Source organism: Podarcis melisellensis, assembly GCF_964234715.1.
Source record: "Podarcis melisellensis genome assembly, chromosome: 10".
NCBI lineage: Eukaryota > Metazoa > Chordata > Lepidosauria > Squamata > Lacertidae > Podarcis > Podarcis melisellensis.
The window spans coordinates 61,582,235-61,597,601 of NC_138542.1; positions in this window are offsets into that span (position 1 = coordinate 61,582,235).

The following is a 15,367-nucleotide window of genomic DNA, read 5'->3' on the forward strand; positions in this document are numbered from 1 at the left end:
CATTTTTTAAAAAAATAAAATAGAACACTCTGCATGAAAAACTCCAGGACAGAACAGAAATATAACTGGGTGCATATGAAACTGGAATGGAATGCAAATAGGCTAATCTGCCTGTTTGAACAGACTTGAAATTGATGATTCTGCTCATTATTATCTGTATATTTATTTTTATTATTGAAGAGGGCTAGAGTTAGTTTTTTCCTAGTTCAGCGTGATGGGAAGTTTGCGCAGAATCAAGAGGAAAGGGTTACGTTCTGTGGCTTGCCCTGTGTTCTTCAATTACCAAATAAGGGAAGATAGCAAGGCATCTGTCTCACAGGATACAGAGATGTTTTGGAGCGTGGGATCTCGGGAATCGGCAGCGACCTACCAAATTCTGTTACAATCTTATTTCACACACTTCATGCCAGTGGTCGCAATTCTCTGCGGATCTAACTGGTAGAGAAAGAGGTTAGGACATAGCCCTGTGATGCAATTCCATTTCCCCGGCAATGTTTTTGCCTTGAGAATACATTTGCATTCTGCTCTTTCCCTTTGCCTGACATTTCCTTCCTTCTCCCCTCCGACTGATGCGACAGCGGCCAAACTATTCTGTGCATCCCATGGGGGACTAGAAAGCATTGCCCTGGAAATCTAGCATGCTCGCAGTTACTACTGTTTATTTTCCATGGTGTAATTTCATAAGTTTCATGTTGCAGCTGGAGCCAATTGTAATATTAGGGATGTGAAAAATGTGGACTACTTCACTAAGTATTGCTGGGTGAGGATTTCACACACACACACACATTGCAGAGGAAGAGCCCTGCTAAGCTCATCTCGTCCAAAATCGTGTTCTCACAGTGAGGAACTAGATGCGTATGAGAATAGCACATGTAACAGGCATACAGAGCTATGTTCCTGGTGTCCTCTTGGGGAAAGGCCATGGTTCAGGATGCAAATGTGGTCCTCCACAGTGCTTTATCTGACCCTCAGAATTCTCCCCAGGCCTTCTAATCGTGAGTGTTTTTGCCTGGTTGAAATGTTTTTTATGTTGCATTTTTGTGTTGTGAACCGCAGTCACGTGGCCCTTGGAGGGTTGCACAGACAAGGAACGCAGTCATCAGGCTTGAAAAATTTCATTGCCCCTGATGTACACATGGCATCTCCCAGGAGTCCTTGCAATATATAGGACCTCTGCAAAGACACACTCTGCCCATGCTTGGTGTTTTCTTCTTTCCAAATCGATCCCCATAGACAGAACATCTGTCTTATCTGATCTGAACTCAAATGCAATACTTTACAAAAGAGATAGCTCACATGTTTAGGAGAGCCAATCAGGGCTGAGAAACCAAGTCATGAAAGACATCAAGTAGCATAGGTGAAATAACACAATAAAACTGTAAGCCTTAACACTGTTACTCAGGGAGCAAGCCCTATTGAACACAGTAGTACTTTCCTCTGAGTAAAGCTGCACAGGGTCACTCTGCTCAGAAGGGGATAACTTCCGTGATACGACTTCAACGATCTCGGTCCATTCCAAATGAGTCACAGGGGAGAAATAAGTTAGAATTCTCGTTGACTTTTAGTATTATTTTGTAACTAGATTAGGCTTCCTTAGTGACCCATTACCTTGATTAAATGCTCGCAGGCAAAGACATTCAAAATTGGCTGGGAAAAGGGAGAAACAGCACTGTTGTGAGAAATGGAAATGGTTTTCCTGGCTTGCTTAATTACTTACTGCATTTTCATCCCACTTTTTTCTCCAATGAGTCCAAGGCAGCATACACAGTTCTCCATCTCCTCACTGAATCCCCACAACAACCCTATGAAGTATGGGTAGTGTATCCTCTATTGCTATCAAAATTATTCCCAAAGTGCCACCATGAAGGTTGACACAATTGGCACCTTCAGATACTCCAAGCCAGACTTCCTGGGGATGTCAGAGTGGCATTTATCTATGGTTGCCATATTTCAAAAAGTAAAAATCTGGACAGAAAGGTTGTTGGGCTTTTTGTGTTGTTGTTGCAAAATCGCAAAGAAATTGGGCATTTTAAGCTATATTTTAGGGAAATTGGCAAAAAATGACACTGCTGACATTGGTTACTATACGTCCAGACTTTTCCAGACATTTAACTGATTTCTGCCGGACACTGCTTTCGGATACAGTATTCTGGGTATTTCCAGGAAATTCTGGGTGCATAGCAACTCTAATTTATCTAAACTGGTTCACAGTCACTGTTGAAGGCTCTCTCAGTGGACCTGATCTCTCTCTGAGATACAGTTGGAAAGGATGGCTCCCAACATTCAATTGAAGTTCGTAGTCATGTTCTGTAATGCACCCTTGATCCATTCCCATCTTTGATGTCTCCCACCACTAATTTTAGGAAAGGGTGATGGGTCCAAGCATCACCTCAAGCGGACCTGTGCTCCAATTATTTTTCTGCACCAGCCTGCATAAAGTGCAGCAAACATTAAGCTCAGATCCACAGAAATAGCTCAGCCTATGCTTAACCTTAAAGTTAAATCTGGCTATTAATGCTCAGCCAGGAAACTGTAGTTCTGAGCCCATAAAGGATGAATTATACCCTCCAGGAAAAATGTCTTCTAGAATCAATAGCAGGCACCATGTAATAACATCTGATATATAGACAAAGTAAGAACAAAACCAAGTTATTTATAAAAGGTAGCAGGGACAACATTAAAGACCTTGAACTTCATCATAATAACTCAATTCATAAAAGAATAAATTATGGGCTTGGAGTAAAGTGAGTGAAATTCCCCAATTTAATGCTCAAAGTATTTCTTCTGGCCTCCTTAATGGAACACAGGGTTGATGAGTCCTTCCTATGGAAACTTGGGTACTACTAATAATATAACATACACCAGTGGCATGAAATAATGTATCATTATTTTTATTTTTATTTTTATTTTTATGGGGTTTATGTGCTGCTCATACTCTCCAAGGAACCTGGGGCAGCAAACAGACCCACCATTTAAAAATAGAAACAAAGCAAAAACATTCTAAAACAGTTAAAACATTCTAAAAACAATTACTATTAAAAGCATTCTTCTTCTATCCAAGGATCTCGGGGTTGCCAGGAAGAGCTTTCTTCAGCTATCAAATGCCTGGGTAAGCAGGAATGTCTTCAAACCCCTCCTGAAAGTTTAATAAGGGTGGAGACAGGTGCACCTCACTTGGGAGAGGCATTCCACAACCGGGCAACCACCACTGAAAAGGCCCTGCCACAAGTCAGCACCAACCAGACAGCCCCCAGTAGCAGCACCAGCAGCAAAATTAATATTGCCATTTCAAAGGATTGATTTTAGAGCAGAAGTGGCTTGCCAGGTGGCCAGAGTTGTTAGGCTCGCTTCCAAGCAGGTGGGTTGATTACTGGGAGGGAAACAGGGAGAAGCGAGACAGTGAGGAAGGTGTGATGCTTATGCCAGTGCATTTGCACCATAACAACCTTCCCCCCACCAACTGTCTCACATCTCTTCCTCCTAAGATGCAAGGGTGACCTGCCAGGAAGCTAGCACAGTGACTCCATCCTCCCCAATGAGCTCTTTCTGTTTTAGAGTGTTGGTGCTGACCTTTAAAGCCCTAAACAGCCTCAGACCAGTATACCTGAAGGAGCGTCTCCACTCCCATCATTCAGCCCGAATACTCTGGTCTAGCTCTGAGGGTCTTCTGGAGGTTCCCTCACTACAAGAAGTGAGGTTACAGGGAACCAGCCAGAGGGCCTTCTCGGCAGTGGCGCCCGCCCTGTGGAACGCCCTCGCATCAAATGTCAAGGCAATAAACAACTATCTGACTTTTAGAAGACATCTGAAGGCAGCCCTGTTCAGGGAAGTTCTTAATGTCTGGTGTTTCATCACTTTATTATTATTATTATTATTATTATTATTATTATTATTATTATTGCTTTTGTTATCATTATCATCATCATCACCACCACCACCAATTCTGTTGGGAGTTGCCCATTGCGAGACAAGGACAACTGTGACTTCAAAGAAGAATGGGAACTTTTTACAAACTACTTAAAAAGACAACAAAATGAATTGGACTCCTTGTCAGGTTTATTTATTGATGTTTAACATAATAGATAGATAATGTTAGGATTTATATGATTTTACAATATTCAGAGAATAACATGTATTGGGAAATCAGAGAGAGGAACTGAGGGAAGTCTTGGGGGGAGGGAGGGCTCTTTGGGGAGGGGGAGGGGGAAAAGGGGGGAAATAATGAAGATGATATGTTTTGATAATTTGTTATGTTGAAATTCTTAATAAAAATTATTTTTAAAAAAATTCTGTCGGGAGCTGCCCAAGGTGTCTGGGGAAACCCAGTCAGATGGGTTGCGTATAAATAATAAATAATTATTATTATAATAAGGATTTGCTGAGCTAATAATTTGAATTGGAATACAAGAAGGGAAGGTGTGAGGAGGTCTGAGAAATAAGTTAAAAGAAAATAAGCAATTGAAATTTTATGTGTTTTTAATTGTTTTTAAGTTTTGTATTTTTGTATGTTTGTTATTTTTTTGTTTACTTTTGTTTTTGTTTTATTATAGAAAATGCTAATAAATATTCATTAAAAATAAAAATAAATAATTATTATTATATAGAGTGAATGGATTTATGATTGCAGATACACTGCACAGAATCCCACCCCCACCCCGGCAAATAGGGACACTTCCCTCTTAAAGTCTGGCATTATATCTCATTCACGCGCAGAATAGCATTGAAAAATTTCATTTTCAGGCTACAGTAATCAAAGGATGGGAATTAGAAAACAGATTGCGGGGGCAGAGAGCACAGTGTGAAAAACTCTCACCGGGGCCACTACACTTGTCAGTTTCCTCCAATTTTCTGCACCATAATGAAGATCACATTGCAAGGTCTCTTCCTGTCACTGTTGGTCAGCATCAGTGGATGTAGTGGCAGGAAGTAAACCAAATGCAGAGCGAGAGGGGACTGAGGAGAAAATACAGTGTGAGCACACAACTCACCCTTTTCCACACAGACCACAGCCGTGACAGAAGGGTTGTAGCTCAGTGACAGAGCATCTGCTTTGCATGCAGAAGGTCCCAGGTTCAATCCCCGGCATCTTCAACTAAGGGTGGGCAGTGAGGATCTCTGCCTGAAAGCTTGGAGAGCTGCTGCCACTCAATGTCAATAATGCTGAGCTGGATTGACCAATGGTCAATCTGTGTATAGCCACTTCCTATATTCCTTATGGAGAAGAGCTTCAGGGGCCAGCCCTACCATTCGGCATAACTCAGTTCAAGAAGCCTACAGGCAGCTTCACGGTGTTGCAGAAATCTTCACTGAGGAGAAAACCACACAGACAATTCCTGTTCACCATGCCAGGATAAGGTAAGTTCAAAATGCTACAATGTGAACGGGAGAATCTGTCAGATTTAGTTTCTCTTGATTTCTCATTTTCTCAACCTTAAGTTCAGTTCCTAAGATCTTCACATGATTTTGTGGGGTTTTTGTTTTGTTTTTTAAAGGGTCCTCTTGAAAATTCAATAATGTCTTGGTGCAAATTTCTAATATATGCATATTTGCTATGCAATTTTGCCCAATATACAGGCTTTTGCAAAACGATTTCTGCTAACACATCACACTTCTGTAAGCTGTTTTTGCTAATACTTATATTTTCTACGAACCTTTTCTCCAAGGGTATGCATTTTTGGACATACTACTTGGATGGAAAACTCTCTTGCAAAATTCAGAGAAACACAAATTTTGAAGGATTGGCATGTCTCAGATTGCATATTGTTTAAGAAACTGAATTAAATGTGAATTGAACTGAAATTTCCCCCTCATCCTACTCTCTCGCCTACTGGAGCTGTAAAGAAATTCTTACGTGCCCTGAGAACTGATTGTCCTTAAATAAAAATGGAAGCCTCTTTCACAGGGAGGAAAAAAACTTTCAAGGAAATGGAAATTGGATCCCAGCATCACACCGCTTCTAATTCTCTCTGTTCAGAAACTTGCCACTACCATTGTCTGCCTCCTTGTGATTATGAACTAAAAGTTGCTGAATGATTTCCACTCTGTGCCCTCTTGCTTTGAACATGCTCCAGAGTTAATCTTTCCTTCCTTGGTGGGGTGCAGCGTGCTTCCACACATCAACAGCGGTGGCATTTGCTCCTGGGACTGCGGAAAGAAATAAGGCATGAAGTTCCCATTGCTCTGCAAAGCAGAAACATCTGTGGGAAACCCCCGAGCTTTGCCAGCAGAGTTCAGCAGCATAAAGGCCTGCAGTTCATCAGCTGTGCTCTCATTAAAGAATCAATGTGAACCATTATCAAAGCTTTCTAAGGGACGCACACAAACCATTCACCTCCACGAGGAGTGGGAAATGTATAATCCATTTTATTCTTAAAATATTTTTTTCCCCTTTTCCAGATTGACATTCTATCACACAGCGATGTCGCGGCGACATGAAAATAGTTTTTATACTCAAGGGCAGATGAAGCGAGGCGCTGCCATGCTAGGAGAGGAAATGGGCCGAGAAATAAATAAATAGCAACCAGATTACACTTCATTGAGAACTTGGGAGTAAAAGTTGTTTCTCTGGCCAAATGGATGCTGGGTTTGTTTATAAGTTGAGGACAACGTTGATGTGGATGTAGTACATTTCAATTTGTATGGGAAGAGGCAGAAAGTGCCCAGAAGCCTTATTTCCCAGCTCAATCATGAAAAGTTATTTTTTCATTAAATTTGTATATCGCCCTTCAACCATAGATCTCAAGGTGATTCACAACAGGTGATCATCTGCAGGAACGTCGCTGGTCATTCCCCGAATGGGAGAGGCTCATTTGGCAATGACAAGAAAACTGAACCTTCAGTGTCACACACACACACACACACACCCCCGTCCTGTGGAACACCTTGGCAATAGAGATTCATCAGGTATCTTCTGTGCCAACTTTTAAATTAATGCTGAAAGCTTTTCTATTCCACCTGGCAATTAAGATTATACAATGGTTAGCTCAGGCTTCCTCAACCTTGGCCCTCCAGATGTTTTTGGCCTACAACTCCCATGATCCCTAGCTAGCAGGACCAGTGGTCAGACCATTCAATTTTTAACTCATTTTTATTGCATAGTTTTATATTTATATTCCTATAAATCACATACACGTGCATATATATGTCTTTAATCTTCCAACATTCCAACATTCAGCTTTTTGGGTGTCCACAAATTCTAGTGCTATGAGACAGAGGACAAAACTTATCCACATCCTAAAACTACCATATGTCTGTGATTTCCCAGACACATCGGAAATAGTGTCTTGGGGAAATTTCCAAAAATAGAGAAAAATGTCTGTGAAAATTCGGGCATATGGAATACCCATATCAGAAGTGTTGATTTTTTTGGCAAATTTCCTTTAAAATCGCTTAAAAACTTTTTTTTGGGGGGGGGGGAGATTTTGCACCAAAAAATAAAGAAAGCTCAACAACTTTTGAAATATGGCGACCCTACCCTATTCACTTTTTCCATGCTGCACATGCCATAGTGGCAAGTAGAAAACTTGTGTGCAAACTCTGTTCATTAGGCCTGCAAAACAGGAATCTCCAAATAACCAAGGAAGGGGGCATGTGATATTTTCCTTCCCGTCCCCACCAAGCCCTTCAGAACTGCAGGTGGCACAATATATCACTGTGAGTAATGAATATGCTCCACTTTTCATCTTTGCCCTGTGTAATGGCTTTAGGGGTTGCTTGTGCGTAAGTTACCGCCTCTCTGGGCTAGGTTGCCTGGTTAAACCGTTTCTTGCTGGACAGCCATCCACTCCGTGGCTGTTCAGTCGCTAGCAGAATCCGTCAGTGGGCGTTTCTTGAACCTCTTCCAGCAAAGAAGCTCTTTGACGCCAAGTCACCGCTTACTTTCCCTGCGTGGAAGTCTTCTGCGCAGGGTGGGTGTGGGCAGCGGAGCACCCGTGCTCTCCCCGCTGGTCTCCTGCGAAGAGTCCTGGAGCCTCCTCTCTGCTTCCCCCATCGGCCCCCCTCTATCCCTGGTGTAGCACTGATTATCTTCCCCAGCCGGAGACCTGTCTCTCTCCCTGCTTGGCCCCTCTCCAGCATCGCTGTGGAGCCTCGCCTCCTCCGCTAGTTGCGATGGCAGTTCCCTGACACCTTGGATGCACACATTCCACCATCTGTGACCAAACAGGTTGCATAGTTTTTTGCAAGTCCAAATTATATCGGAGGCGAGGAAATAGTGGGGCAAAAGAAAGATATATGAGCAATGATGGCCCAACAGTATCATGTTTAAAAAACTGTTGTCTGTCTTTATCCTAAGTATTTACAGAGCCTTTTGCAAGAAGAATCTGAGCTCATCTCCTACCCCACAAGCCCACTCCTCCACGCACCAACCTGTGGAGATCCCTATTATGTTCTTATTGTCCATTGATTATATGCTTTCAACATAGGCTATAATTTCTGAGCTCCCAGGCTTAAAATAAACTTAGATCTTTGGGGTCTGTCATACAGTTCTTCCCTCTCTGCCTTCCCCTCTCTCCCTTCCTCATGCAACACACACACACGCCTTGAAGGATTGCCAGTTCAGAACCTTATGTTTACTCTCCATTAATGCAGTGTGCAAGTCGCATTAATATTAATGAGAGTTACTTAGTGACTTAACATCCATGCATCAGATAGGGAATAGCTGTTTCTTAATGGATTCTTCTCCGGGATGTAATCACTTGTTTCATTTTTCGCAAGCAACAAAAAGTCTGATTGCCGGCATCCGTGTCAAACAAGATGTTAAAACCCTGGAGAAGCATCGCAGCTGCACATGTTTCAGGAGGTGCCAATCAAAGGCCACAAAGCAATGCAAGAGCAGAGCCTGCCAAAGTCAATGGGGTGAAGCACACCTGAAGCACAATCTTGTCTGTGCCTGCTCAGAAATAAGCCCCTTTGAGTTTGACAGGGCTAGCTCCCAGGAAGAGATGGAATAAATCTGTCAATTTCAGTTTCTCATCGTTTTTCATTTTACCCAGTCTCCGAGTTGGGAGGTGAAGCTGGTGGTGACCACAGATAGAGGTTTAGCTCCAGCACCCACTTCTGGAATGAAGTAGGTCCCCAGCAAGGATTCTCCAGCACCAAATTTCACATCTTCTCTACATCTCTTTATTTGCAAAGCTACCATCGTGGTAGGACGTTGGGGCACAAGTCAAGGTCCCACTCAGCTGAATGAGCAGGAGGCCCTCCAAACACAGCAGAAGGAGGCTAGCTTATCGCATTTCAAAGTAAGTGAAGTAATACTAATTATCATCTAAAAAGGCCGGGTGAACATGAGAACATTGAGTCCCGAGTCTAAAATTACCCAACTCCACTGCTGTTTATTTGCCCAGGACATTTTGTTCTTCTGTCCTGTTGTTCTTGAACTCCATTTTTTAATGCTGAATTTTGTTGCCCCTCTGCCATTTCTTATTTGTCCATCCTACTTTATTATCATTTGTTTACCGTACCTTACAAACTCCTCTGGAAGTCACGCTGGAAGTCCCAATGGGGAATAAAGAGCAGGGCACAAAATATCCAAATAAGCAAACAGAAAAATAATATTATTTCTGCAGGGTAGCCTGTGGAACAAAGGGGAAGCTCCAGTTCCCACCCCCACCCCCACTGCCTCTGCTACAGGCCCATCTCTTTCACCCTCTAGGGAAGTTAAAAGAATTGCAATAAGATTGGGTTTTTAAAAAGTGTGTTGAAGTGTAGGGATGCTGGAGAATTTTGATGAAAGCAGAAACAGGAATGGAAATTGCTGATGCTCGCTTATTCCTTCCAGGTCCAGAACGGAAATCAATCCAGTGACTACAACTAGTATTTGCTATTGCTGCTGGTGTCAGTCTGCAAATGATACTTTGCATTGTTTTTCCTTTGCACTGAAATGTATGAGATGCAATAACATAAACAATATAATGCGCTCAATTTACATAATTAATTTCACCACAGTGGACAGTTTTTGGTGGAAGATGAACTGCAGTGGAAAAGAAACGCGCTGCATATGAAAATCGGAGGTGGGTGTGTGGAAACATGGGAGCCAGCTCCTAGGGGCTTAGGACCCATTCCTCCCCCCCCCATAAAATATTTGAGGGGGCAAGGGCCCCCAAAGTTGATGGGCATTGCCATTTAAATTGTATGCATGCACTGCATGCTGTGACTGATTATGTGGGTGGGGCTTACCTCCCCCACAAAAATATTTTATCCAAGTTGCCACCCCTGGATGCAAAACAGTGCTTTCTTGCACCACTTAATTCATCACTGCATCCCTTAATTCAGAGGATAAGCGTAATTCAGAATGGTGGCTTGTACATTAGAGAAAGAGATTTTTCCTGTATTACTTCAGATTAACCCAGCCCCACTCATGTTACCTAAGTCAAGGGTGGAGAATCTGGACTTCAATTTCCATCATTCCTGACCACTGGCCATGCTGGCTGGGGCTCATGGGAACCGGAGTCCAAAAATATTGGCAAAACTATAGTAAGATATAGGGTATAACTGGATGCACTATTCAAAACTGCATGCAGCAAATGACTCAGCTGGCACAAATACATTCATCCTTAGCCAGGAAATAGCACACGGTCATTTTCTGTTCCAAGTCCAAAGAAATATTGTGACATCTCGAATATCTTATTAGTTGGTGGCTGTTGGGAAACAAGAGACGGAGTGTTTTTACTAGCTCCCTCTGCCTTACAAATAAATGGCAGTTGATTTAATGACCATATGCAACAAATACAAATTTTATTTATTTGCTTAAGCTGAAGCCATGACAAAGGATAAAATATATAAACAGGAATAAAAAACTGAATAAAATGCATAGCACTGTTAAAATAATTATTAAAACCAGACATTTTGTCAGGCAAGAGTTTGCTCTCCTAAAGTAATCTCATTCCCTTGCTGCTTAAAATTGCTGCTCTAGAGGCAAGACAAAGACACCTTTTCAGATGTGCAAGGGGACTTGCCTCTTAATGAAAAGTTAATCAGTTACCCAATTGATCCCAACTAAGAGATTTCAATCTTTAAACCAGACTGTTCTTAAGTCCTTGTAGATTGGGCAAACCAATAAGTTGTGGGGGTCAGTTTTCAGGTACCGGTACATTGCCTGCACATGGGCAAACTGTCCCTTCATAGGGGATCTGGAGATAGCATCTTTCAACATGGACTGCAGCTGCAGAGCTGTTAGGCTTTGATTTAATGACCAATCAAAATGGATGCCTCAAAGACAATCCCAATTGTCACCGATGTAAAACGATCGGCAATATCATAAATAACTGCCATATGAAAAAGCTAGGCTGCATCAGCTCTAGACCACATGTTGTGGGGAACGTGTGAGTTGCAACTCTTTTTGTTGAGCGTTTGACAGAAAGAAAAGTGGCCTGCATGAAGACTTGACTTCAGCAGAGGATGTCTTGAGGACTTGTTTATGGCTATAGATCCTGTCACTGCAGGGTATTATCTGTCCCCAGCCCTATTGGACCAGCAGCTGGCACACACCCACACACTGGGGCTGGAGGAGGACTTGTCCACTAGGAATTCAATGCCCCCTGAATGGCTCCTGGCAGAGAGAGCCAAACAGGATGACCCAGGCAGCCCCTTCCAGCTCTTTGGATCCCAGTATTTATTTTTCACAAGGCAGATGAATTGGCAATTATGTCTGTCTTTGTTCAGCTATTTTCCTTGGCCTGGGGTACTCCTAACTAATGGGAAAATGATATAGGTACTGTAACCTTTGAGGGCTGGAATGCATTGTCTGTTTTCAGGAACTGATGCAGCTTTAATTCCACATTGTTGGAATTATTGATAGTATTTGTTCATTCCCCCAACCTTCTTCCAGGGTGCTTCATGACTTCTGACTCCAGGTTGCTGACTAACCATCCACATGTTTTTACATCATTCTTTGTTAGGATCCGCATTCTGGAACAATGTGGCATGTGAGAAGTGGGTTCTTGTTGTTTTTCATTATTTACTTACCACATTAAGCACGTTCTTTTTGGCCTAAAAATCTCTTGCCTGAGTTTCCAGTGCTCAGCAGCCCCATAGGACCCCAGAGCTTCCCCCCCAAATCTTTCACTCAAATCCACCTTCCTGTGATTTAAAGCTGTTTCCACCTGGCAAAACGAATTTCTGCCAATCATGCAGCTGTGATTCACAATGGGCAAGTGTCAACCCTTTTTAACAGGTTAAGAGCAGAAGTGTAATGGGCCCACTGCGAGGACAACAAAGCATTAGCTAAATAAATACATTTCCTCAATTTATGAGAGCTGAATATCTGCCATGATGGCTCTGTTAAGAGCTATCTGGTCTCATGCAGGAAATGGAATGGCCATTAATTTGTTGCATTAACATTTATTTATCTAAATTGCTATCCTATGCACATTTACCTGGCAGTAAGTCCCATTGAAGATTTACTTCTGAGTAAACAGTGGCTATCAATGGCTGCTAGGGATTCAGTTCAGTTCGCATTTTTTAGGTAATTCACGCTTTTCAAAACAGTATGCAAACTGAAACACAGCCATCCTTTGACATTTGTGCTTCCCTGAATTTTTCAGTGGAACTTTCCAGCCAAGTAAAGTGTATATAAATATGTTTACTAGGGGGGAATGTGAATACAAACGCACATATTAGTGAAAATAGCATACAGAAATGCATTGTGTCAGGGAAAATCGCTTTGCAGTAATGTGCATGTTAGGCCCACCAAAAAAAAACTGGACCCCAAAGGTGTTTATATGAGGAGAAATTTGCATTAAAATGCGACTGAACTTTCATGAGGACTTTAAAAATAAATAAATCACAAACTGGTGTGGAAACGTGAAGAATTGAACTTATGAATGAAAAGGGAGAAACTGAGAGCTGTCAAAACTGACAGAATCACCAATGCCTAATAGCTACTAGCCATGGGGTCTATGTTCTGCCTCCACTGTCTGAGACAGCATGTTCCTGGGAATCACAAATGCGGAGAGGTACTGTTGCACTCAGATCCTTCTAGCGGGCCACATTGCTAGATTTTCTTCTAGGCTTGACCTGTTCCCCAAAGAAGATGATCTAATTATTGAATGATACAATTCTGTTGGACACCAGAATGCTTGTGTAGCCCTCTTCCTTTATTCAACAAGAATGTGTGAGAGCTTAAACTGGATCCCTGAAGGGCCTCATTTAGATATGATTATTATGTTCTTGGGAATAGTGGAAGTGTGCGATCTGAAAAATATTATGAAGGTATGAATTGATTCTTGGGGGGAGGGAACTACAGGTTCTGCTACCACAGGGGTGGGGACATTTTTTTTAGCCTGAGGGCCAGATTTCCTAGTAGGCAACCTTCTGGGGGACACATTCCAATGGCAAGTAGGTGAAGCTGTGAATGCAAGTTATACCTTTGTATCAAAGGCCAGTTTCTACAGAAACTTTATCCTACATCCATACAAGTGAGAAACATCTCTAGGGCAATGAGGAAGGGGGGCTGGAGCTTAAAGTACTCATCTCCAGCTTTCCCTGCTCCTGTGCAGGTTTTACACATGAGCAGGGCATCCAAACAGGGCAATGGTTAGAACTGAGCTGCAAAAAAATCTGCAACAAATCCACAGAGTCTGTCATCTCAAGGCATAACTGTAATATAGCTCCCCTAATCAATTCTGCATAGATTTTGTAATGTTGTATATTGAGATTTATTTCCCACTAGAGTTCTCTTTCTCCTGAGTTGGTGCTGCATGTTTCCTCCCCCTCCTCCTCCTCCTCCTCCTCCTCCAATTTAAGGAAAATGTATTATGATAGTAATTTGGCCTTATAGGCAGATCATATGCCCTCAACCACAAGGGAATGAAAAATCAGCGTGTTGTTGCTGTTGCTTTTTGAAAACCACACCTTCAGCTACACATATTAATATTTACAGTGCTTAAGCTGAAAAGCAGCTTAGGGAAATTCTTCGGGGCATGAGTTCTGTACTGCTTGCTCGAGTTGGATGTCAGCTGTGAATTACTATATTTCCACCTGGATCAATAGGTGATAGTCCAGCTAGCAAACAAGGCATATGAAGCATCTCACAGGTCCATCTACCCAAAGGCTATTTAAACTGATTGGCAGCACTTCCATATTCTCATGCAGGGTGTGTGTTTTTTCAGGCATTCTACTAAACTAATAGCTATTTAAGTGGAGGTCCTGGGGACGGCCTAAGACCTTCTACATCCAAAGTACATTCAGAGGTGTTGCAAGTAGTTGGCAAGGGGTTCTTGCCCAATGAGCAGCCCTCCAATGCAACTGATAAGCAGGTGAGCACAGTCTTGCTCATGGGTGGCTGCAGGCAGGGTTTGAGCTAGCGATGGGGGAGAAATACAATTAACAACAGAGCCTAGAGCTTGCTGATCAGAAGGTCAGTGGTTTGAATCCCCGCAATGGGGTGAGCTCCCATTGTTCAGTCCCTGCTCCTGCCAACCTAGCAGTTCGAAAGCACAAAGTGCAAGTAGATAAACAGGTACCGCTCCGGCAGGAAGGTAAACGGTGTTTCCGTGCGCTGCTCGGGTTCGCCAGAAGCGACTTAGTCATGCTGGCCACATGACCAGGAAGCTGTACGCCGGCTCCCTCGGCCAATAAAGCAAGATGAGCACCGCAACCCCAGAGTCATCCGCGGCTGGACCTAACGGTCAGGGGTCCCTTTACCTTTACATAATTCACACTTTCCAAAAGGTTGTGCAACTCAAAACACAGCCATCCTTTGAAATCTGCACTTCCCCCAATTTTTGCAGTGCAGTTCTTTATATAAGTTGTTGTTGTTGGCATCAATTGGTCTTGAGACAACGGAGTGCACGTCCAGGGATGAAGTCAAATTGCTGTGTTCAGAGCACCAATGTGACTTCCCTGGGACAAAGCCTGTGTAGTGTATATGGAGGTCTCCCTCTTGATGTGGTCCAAAGGAAAACAGAGCAGTACATTTGGCACCAGCTTGCCTGCAGGAGTTGCCAGAAGGAAACGTACAAGGTGACATCTAACTGCCTTGGGGACTCCACTCCAGATTTGTGTAAGGTTCACTCCTTAGCCTTTTCTTCGCCCAACGATGTCCCACAGGTAGCAGGTATGGATTCTTCCTCAGGGCTTACTCCCAAAGCCTTTCTCATGAATGAATATAGCCACAAGGCAGTGAAGGCTTAGGATCAGAGCTTTCCTTCTCCTAGATGGGCTACCTTCCCAGGTTGACAAGCCCCATCTGCCCCTCATTTCCCTCTACAGCTCATGAAGAAACCACCTTCTTGACCATTGGACCCACTATTGGTCCCATCTGTTCAATCTGCCAAAGCCTGTCTTTCCATACTGGGAAAGTCCCAACCTACCAAGGGTTTGAGACCCATCAGCTACCTTCACCAGTCAAAACCATTACTGGAGT